At 42.4% G+C, this 8,662-nt stretch overlaps 1 long non-coding RNA gene across 3 annotated transcripts; it reads left to right on the top strand.

Annotated features, from left to right (window-relative positions):
* Positions 1-1,022: 1,022 nt before the first annotated feature.
* On the top strand, positions 1,023-5,961 carry LOC134760381 (uncharacterized). 3 transcript variants are annotated; one of them, XR_010137738.1, is made up of 5 exons: positions 1,023-1,324; positions 2,750-2,872; positions 4,003-4,088; positions 5,108-5,265; positions 5,510-5,961. It is a non-coding gene; the product is annotated as an uncharacterized LOC134760381 (long non-coding RNA). The 3 variants fall into 3 exon arrangements; XR_010137737.1 differs by lacking the exon at positions 5,108-5,265 and having other exon boundaries at positions 1,025-1,324; XR_010137736.1 differs by having other exon boundaries at positions 1,028-2,872; positions 5,510-5,960.
* The last annotated feature ends 2,701 nt before the right edge of the window (positions 5,962-8,662 follow it).

Genomic DNA, 8,662 nt, shown 5'->3' with positions numbered 1-8,662 from the left:
AAGACACCAAAGTTCCAACCTTCATGGCTAGAGGAGAGTGATGATCATTCATTCATTCATTCATTCAGCAAACGGGAATTGAGTCATCTAATGGGTGACCCACTGTGCTAGACCCTGGTGTTGTAATGATGAAACACCACCCCCACAATGTCACCTTCACAAGATTGCCACTTTTTGAGGTGGTATACATAGTTAATATTCAATGTGATAAATGCTGTGATAGGGTTAAGCGCAGGAGACTGTGTGATTTTGGAAGAAAGCTCCTAGTTCAGACTGGGAAGCTGGAGTCAGGGAAGATTCCCTGGAGCTGCGTTTTAAAGAATAAGTAGATGTTTTCCATGTGAGGCAAGCCGAGGGGGAGGCGTTGCCAGAGCCAGGATGGGTGAGCCCAGGGATGTGGGAGAACGTGGGAACTGGGCAGAACTCTAACCCGTTCAGTTGGGTTAGGGCAGTGCTCACAGCTCTGGCTGCAAATTAGAATCACTTGGGGGATTTGAAAAAATACAAATGCCTGCACCTAATCCCTGATTATGCACATCATAAGTTTGGGGAGCAGGGTCAAGGTATTGGTAGGTTTTTAAAGCTCTCCAAGTAATGCTAATGTTCAGCCAGGGTTGAGAGCCACTGGGCTAAGGCATGCAAGGTGGTGAGAGGTGAGGCTGGAGAGGTAGAAGGGGACTATATTGGGAAGGGTCCTGGAAGGCTGTTAAGGGGTTTGAACCTTACCTGAGGGTAGTGAGATCATTGAAGGGTTGTAAGCAGCAGGGAAGGAGGGGCTGATATTTGTGTTTCAGAAGGAATTGATTGGATTGTGGTTACTGGAGGCAGAGAAACCGGTAAAGAGGCTATGGCAGCAATCTGGGCAAGAGATGACAGTGACCTGGGCCTAGGTCATGATGGAGAGGAGAGATGTTTGCAAGGACGAATCAACAAGATTGGGTGGTGAATTGGGTATCCTGGATAAAACAGGGAAAGGAATTTAAGATGACTCCAAGTGGCTTGGATGACTGTGTGGATGATTGTGACATAAACCAGAGAGGGGCAAGGAAAGATAGATAGTGGTTTGGGTTTAGGACATGTGGGAGAGATTCGATTGGCAGTTGGAGTCAAGGTCTGACACCTGGGATTGTACTCTGCATGGATTAAACAATTGGAAAGTGAACTATGACTCATAATTGGATGAGGTCATCCAAGGAGGGTGTATAACCTCAGAGTAAGAGGAGAAAAAGGCCAAGGGTGGTGGAGTGTTTAGGAGTCTCAACATGTAAAAGGTGGTTGGAGTTTCAAAGAGCTGAGAAAGAACTTAACGAGGGATGGCAGAGAGGTACGAAGATCAGGAAAGTGATGTCGTGAAGCCAAGGGAGAGAGATGTGAGAAGAGAATGGCAACATGTTGAAAGTTGCACGGAGGTCAAATAAAAGGAAAGACACCTCTATACATTTAGGAAAAAGCTGGAGGCAGAAACGAGACTATAGTGGGTTGGAGAGTGAATGGGAGAGAGATGAACATAGGTATATGCTGGCCTAAGAAAGGCAAGCAAGAGATTGGGCAGGACCCAGAGGAGATGTTGGATTGTGGGAGGTGTTTGCATTCCTTCAAAAGCAGACATTGAAACAGAATTGAGTGCAAGTGGTTTATTTTGGAGATGATCCCAGGAAACACCAATGTGGGTAGGGGGTGAAGAAATGAGACATCAGTAAAGAATATGTCAGCAAGCAAGATGAATGTGGGAATATGGAGCTAACTTTATTGGGTAACCCAGGAAGACAATATGGACTGTGTATTCAAACTTAATTCCCCATGAACTTTGGGGAGCTGGGATATATTTATCCACCAATTTTAGTCATTGGTTGAGCTTCCGTCCCTTGGGGATTGGGGAAGTATTAATTTCCCAGGCACCTTTAGCAGGCCATGTGCATGGGGAAAGGAGGCTCTGGCAGCCAGATAAAGTCCTCATGTAAAAAGACAGGAGATGGCAGTTGGAAGTTGGATGAAAGTGATGAAAATGGTAAGAGCTGAGGGACTATAGATGGGGACACTGAGAGCATTTGTTGCAGGAGGGATTTAGTCTTTTTCTAGCCTGAAAAGAATGTATCATGAATTGAATGGTGAGGATGCGTGAGAGGAATGGGTTGAAGGTATAAGTGAGAGAGGGATAAATGATGGAGAGTGGTTAAAGAGGAGGGGGAAGGGAGTGTGAGTAAGAATGCAATTGAAGGGCTTTGTTGAAATGATATGAGGTTGTGGTTGGTAAGTAGGAATCTGGGATTTATGTTCTAGCAGAAGTTCAGCATATCATGATCCTGGGTGTGGGTGGTTGAAATGGTAGGAAAGTGAACTCCATTGGAGCTGGGCAAGTCAAGCACCAGGGGGGTGAAGATGTGGACTTGTGTTCATTCACATTGGAAATCAAAGTCCCTAAGGACTTGAGGGTGGAGAGAAAGACTAAATCAGCTGCCAAAATTATTAGCAGGAAGGAGTCAGAAGAACAAATCAATCTGAAGAGTCTGATTATTATTTAATGGGTGAGTCTAGCTGAAAGTTTTGAAAGGAGGTTAGAGGACAGAGCTGAAAAGTGGCAGCAAGAGTCAAATTCAAGGAGCAGGCAGGAGGCCATGGACAAAAAATAAGATCAGGAACCAGAGAAATCAAATACAGTTTAGGAAGCCAAGTTCAAGATCGGTTCAAGTGTATGGTGTAGGTTGAAGGCTGTGGATAAGGAGAGAAAATAAGGATGCATGTTTTTTAGGGGGACCCATGGGGACAAAGAGATGGACAACAAGCCCAAAGCCCTGTCCCTACTTGGTTTTCCCTTATTCCCTGAGCCTTCACTCCTGCTGGAATCCAGGAGTCCATGGGATCCAGTTTGATGGTAAGTGAGGAATTGGAGTGAGTTCAGACTCTGGAGTCAGACTGACCTGGGTTCAGATCTCTGCTCAGTCTCTTCTAGCTGTGAATCTTGAGGAAGTTTTTCACCTCCAAGTGTAATTGAACCTATATTGAAGTATTGTTCTCTGTTCTTCTTTCTCAAAGAATGATTTGCATTACTTTAAGATGAAAATGATACACATTCATGAAGCAACGTTTTGTAGAGCTCTAAGAGTGTGTAATAGGGGCATTTTACCCAGTCAGGAGATCAAGAGAGGCTGCCCTGAGGAGGTGACATTTGGGCTAAGATAGGCGGAATGAAAAAGAGGTAGGTAAAAGTGGAAGTGGGAGCATTCTAGGAAGTAGAGACAGTACGTATAAAGACCGTGTGGTGGGAGGAAGCATGGCCCATTTTAGTAATTGAGTCAAGGGCAATGTAGCTGCAATGGAGAAAGTGAGAAAGGGCATAGAGGGGCTTCTGTCAGCAGCCAGTCCATGCAGGACCTTGATCTGCATCATAAAAGCAATGAGAAGTCAGAATTCTAGCAGGAAGATAACTTGGTCAGTTGGTGGTTTTGGCTGCTGGATGAAGGAGAGACAATGGGAGGGAGCACAGGTTAAGGCAGGGGCCAGTGGGTGGTCATCGCCTTCATCCACGGAAAGGATAAAATGGGCTTGGAATAGGTGCTAGAGGTGGAACAAAAGACGAGAATAGATTTGAGAGATGTTAGGGAAGCAGAATACACGGGATTTGGTGAGGGATTAGGTTATAGGGAGATGGAGAGTTTGAGGATGAGAGCCTCATCTCCAGTGTGGCAGTCAGGCATACCTAGTTGCCCACCTCAGAGTCATTCCTCCTTTTTTCCTTAATGTCCATGTTCCATTTTTGGAGGATCATTGTGCTCAGGCTGGGTTTCCTGAGCACATTGATCCCCAGGAATTATGGACCATGATTAGTTTAAGCCAAACATCATAATCTTACTTCTGCTTAGTGACTGATTTAGAGGGAAGCCTGTATCCTAGGTTTAGCCAATGAATCCAAAGGTATGAATGAGCTTACATTGGGAGATTTACAATGAGGAGAGATAAGGGCTGAGATCTGAATCTTGAGTAATTTCAATATTTCATGGCCAGACACTGAAGAATGAGCTGTGGGAGGAACAGAGAGTTAGAAGCTAGAAAAGTACATGGAGAACCATACAACTGTGGTGTTATAAAAGGTAAGGGAAGAAAGAGTTCCTGAAAAAGGAAGTATGTATGGAGGTAGTGAATAGAATGATAGGTATGAGAGGCTGGGAAGAGTGTGCAGGTGGGAGGTGGGCATGAAGACGGGTTGGTAAACCAGAAATACATACAGTTAGATAGAAGATATAAATTCTAATGTTGAATAGCAGAGTAGGGTGACTATAGTTGGCAGCAATGTAGTGTATATTTCAAAGTCGCTAGAAGAGGAAACTTAAGTTGTTTCCAACACATAGGAATGATAAATACTCAAAGTGACAGATACCCCAAATACTCTGACTTGTTCATTATACATTCTATATATGCCACAAATACTCACATGTACACCATAAATATGTAAAGGATTATGTATCAATAAAAAAAGAAAAATGTGAGTGTATACCCATGCAGAATATTGTTGAAACATCAAAGCAAGTGAAAGACTAAAACTTTTCCGACTCTCTTGCTTTCCTGATAAGGAATTTGCAGACAGAGTAAATGTTTGTATTAGTTACACAGCAAGTTGGTAGCACAACCTTTGTATCAGTTAGCTATTGCTGTGTAAGAAAGAACTCCAAAATGAAGTGATATTTATTCTAAACCACTAATATTTATTCTAACAGTTTTGTTGGGTTGTTCTGCTGATCTGGACCAGGTTTGTCCAATCTTTACTGGACTCATTCATGGTCAGCTGGTAGATTGGCCAGAGCCTTGCTGGTATAGGATGGCTTTAGCCGGGATGGATTGTCAGTTTGTCTCTGCTCCATGTGGCATCTCATCCTCCAGTAGGCTGGCCCAGGGGTATGGGCTCCAGGCAGAGGGAACAGGAGGTACAAAGATTCTGAGGTGAGAGCAAGCTTGAATGCTTGAGGAAGAGGAGGAGGAAGGCCTGTGTGGCTGAGACCAGTGTGCATGGGGAAGAGCAGGAGCCGCTCAGAGTGGGATTGGGTTGGGAAGAATATAATGAGTGCCTCATAGACCTCTGCAAGGATTTTTGCTTTTATTTTATTACTATTAGACTTATCTTCTGCTGTGTTACCCTGGTTGACTCCAGTTTGGCTTCTACTCCATGGAAGAGGTTTTATATTTCATCTGGCCCTGTGAATGTGGACTCCGTTTCTCCCCTCCCTGTGCTGACGTTTCTTCCATTTTGTCCCCCTAAGTGGTGCAAGACAGGTCAGCATCCCCAGCTCAGAAATCAGTCAAATTTAGGAAAAAATACTTGCAAACTACCCTTGTGACAAGGGATTAATAACCAGAATATATAAAGAGCTCAAACAACTCTATAGGAAAAAAATCTAATAGTCTGTTAAAAAATGGGCAAAAGCATCAATGACAGATTGGATAAAGAAAATGGGGTACATATACATCATGGAATACTATGCAGCCATAATAAAAGAATGAAATCTTGTCTTTGCAGGAACTTGGATGGAGCCAGAGGCCATTATCCTTAGCAAACTAACACGGGAACAGAAAACCAAATGCCACATGTTCTCACTTGTAAGTGGAAGCTAAATGATGAGAACACATGGACGCAAAGAAGAGAACAACAGACACTGGGGCCTACTTGAGGGTGGAGGGTGGGAGGAGGGAGAGGATCAGAAAAAATAACTATTGGGTACTAGGCTTTAGTCCCTGGGTGATGAAATAATCTGTACAACAAACCCTTGTGACATAAGGTTATCTATACAGCAAACTTGCACATGCACCCCTGAACCTAAAATAAAAGTTTTGAAAAATGGGCAAAAGATTTGAATACATGTTTCTCAAAAGAAGACCTACAATGGCAAAAAGGCATACGAAAAGGTGCTTAACATCATTGATCATCAGAGAAATGCAAATCAAAACTACAATGAGCAAATCCTGGCAAGGATGTGGAGAAAAGGGAATCCTCGTACACTGTTGGTGGGAATGTGAATTAGGACAAACACTATGGAGAACAGTGGTTCTCAAAAAACTAAAAATGGAGCTACCATATGATCCAGCAATCCCACTGCTGGGTGTATACCCAAAAGAAAGGAAATCCACATATCAAAGAGATATCTGCACTCTATGTTTGTTGCAGCACTGTTCACAATAGCTAAGGTTTGGAGGCAACCTAAGTGTCCATCAACAGATGAATGGATAAAGAAAATGTGGTACATGTACACAAGGGGGTACTATTCAGCCATAAAAAAGAATGAGATCCAGTTATTTGCAGCAACATGGATAGAACTGGAGATCATTATATGAAGTGAAATAAACCAGGCACAGAAAGAAAAACATTGTATGTTCTCACTTGTTTATGGTATCTAAAAATCAAAACAATTGACTCATGGAAATAGAGAATAGAAAGATAATTACCAAAGGCTGGGAAAGGTAGTGGGGGCCTGGGGACAAGGTGTGGATGGTTAATGGGTACAAAAAATAGTTAGAAACAATGGCTAAGACCCACTATTTGGTCACACAACAGGGTGACTATAGCCAATAATAACTTGATTGTACATTTTAGAATGATTAAAACAATGTGATTGGATTGTTTGTAACACAAAGGCTACATGCTTGAGGGGATGGATACCCTTTTCCCCATGATGTGTTTATTTCATATTGTATGCCTGTAGCAAAAAATCTCATGTACCACACAAATATAAACACTGCTATGTACACACTGTTGTGGGGTGGGGGGAGAGGGGAGGGATAGCATTAGGAGATATACCTAATGCTAGATGACGAGTTGGTGGGTGCAGCGCACCAGCATGGCACATGTATACATATGTAACTTACCTGCACCTTGCGCACATGTACCATAGAGCCTAAAGTATAATAATAATAATAATAATAATAAAAAAAATAAAAAAAATAAAAAAACAAAAAAAAAAACAAAGGCTAGAATACAAAATATTAAGTCAAAAATAACATCGATTTGTAGTCCAGCTGATTTCTATCTGAAGACACATTTCAAAGTTTGGTCATTTAAAAAGCAGTTCTCTTTAGTACTACTCTTTCATATTTAGGATACAAGAGAATATAGGAAATAATAGAATTGAATACTAAGAATTTTTATATCCAAATTTCTTATTTCTTTCTACAATAAATAAGTTCACCAATCTTTTCCATCAAAAAAAAAAATTAAAAAAATTTTAAAAAGGAAATCACTAAAACGTAAAGTCTCATCCTAAAGTCCCATCCTCCAGGATAAGAGGATATGACCCACAGACCAAATCCAGCCCACTGCCTGTTTTTGTAACCAAAATTTGTTCCAACTTTATTGGAACACAGCCATGCCCAATTGTCTACCTATTGTCTGTGGTCACTTTTGTGCTACAATGGCAGAGATGAGTAGTTTTGAGGGAGACTGTACGGCCCACAAAATCTTAAATATTTATTATCTGCCGCTTTAGAGATAAAGTTAAACCTTCCGGAACTTCAGAAGAAATACACTGAATTCTTTTCTGCCTGGAAGGGTGGGGAAGTTCAGGTGTGTGGCATTGTCTATGGGCAAAGGAGATGCAAGTGTGCACAAGTACACACTGTGCTTGGTTTCTAGTATCTTGCCCCACTCATCTCTGCTTCTTTGGGTTGACTTCCAATCCTGCTGCAGACAATAGGGACACTCTGATGTCTTAATCTGCTCTTGCTGCTATAACAAAATGCCATAGACAAAGTGGCTTAAATAAAGCACATTTGTCTCTCAGTTTTGGAGGACAGGAAGTCCAATATCAGGGTGTCAGCATAATTGCTTTCTGAAGACGGCTCCATTCCTGGCTTGCAGACGGCCACCTTCTCACCATGCCCTCACATGACAGAGAGAGATAGAAGACATTGGATTCTTCTTATAAGGACACTAATTCCATAATGGGGCCCCACACTCATGACCTAATCTAAACCTAATTACCTATCAAAGCCCCACAAATTATTTCGAACTCAGTAATTTCTGCAACTCTGGCCAATATACCTAGTTTTAGAAAAGCAAGAAAAAAAATCTTGGAAGCCTGCAACCAATAAAATACTGGTACATGGGGTTGGAAGGTGGTAGGTAGGAGTTAGGGCATCAGAATATGAGTTCTGGGGCACACAAACATTCAATCCCTAACACCTGACATCTCTTATATTTTTGCCTGCTCCCTCAATTAGAATGAATGGTGGGTAGCAGGGCAGTATAGGTAGTGACTCAAGAACAGTCTCTGGAGTTAGGCACACCTGAGTTCAAGTTACGTGTTATCTTGGGGAAATCTTAGAACATTTCCTCATTGAAAGAGTGAATGATGGCCAGATGCAGTGGCTCACGCCTGTAATCCCAAAACTTTGGGAAACTGAGGCGGGAGGATCGTTTGAACCCAGGAGTTCAAGACCAGCCTGGCCAACATGGTGAAACTCTGCCTATACAAAAAATACTAAAAAGTAGGCAGACGTGGTGGTGTGGGCCTGTAGTCCCAGCTACTCTGGAGGCTGAGGTGGGAGGATTGCTTGGGCCTGGGAGGTCAAGGCTGCAGGTTGCTGAGATAGTGCCACTGCACTCCAGCCTGGACAACAGTGAGACCCTGTCTAAAAGAAAAAAAAAAAAAAAAGAAAGAAAGAAAAAGAAAGAAGAAAG

This window comes from Pongo abelii, chromosome 18 (genome assembly GCF_028885655.2).
Source record: "Pongo abelii isolate AG06213 chromosome 18, NHGRI_mPonAbe1-v2.0_pri, whole genome shotgun sequence".
NCBI classification, from domain to species: Eukaryota; Metazoa; Chordata; class Mammalia; order Primates; family Hominidae; genus Pongo; species Pongo abelii.
This window is presented reverse-complemented; position numbering and strand designations above follow the sequence as displayed.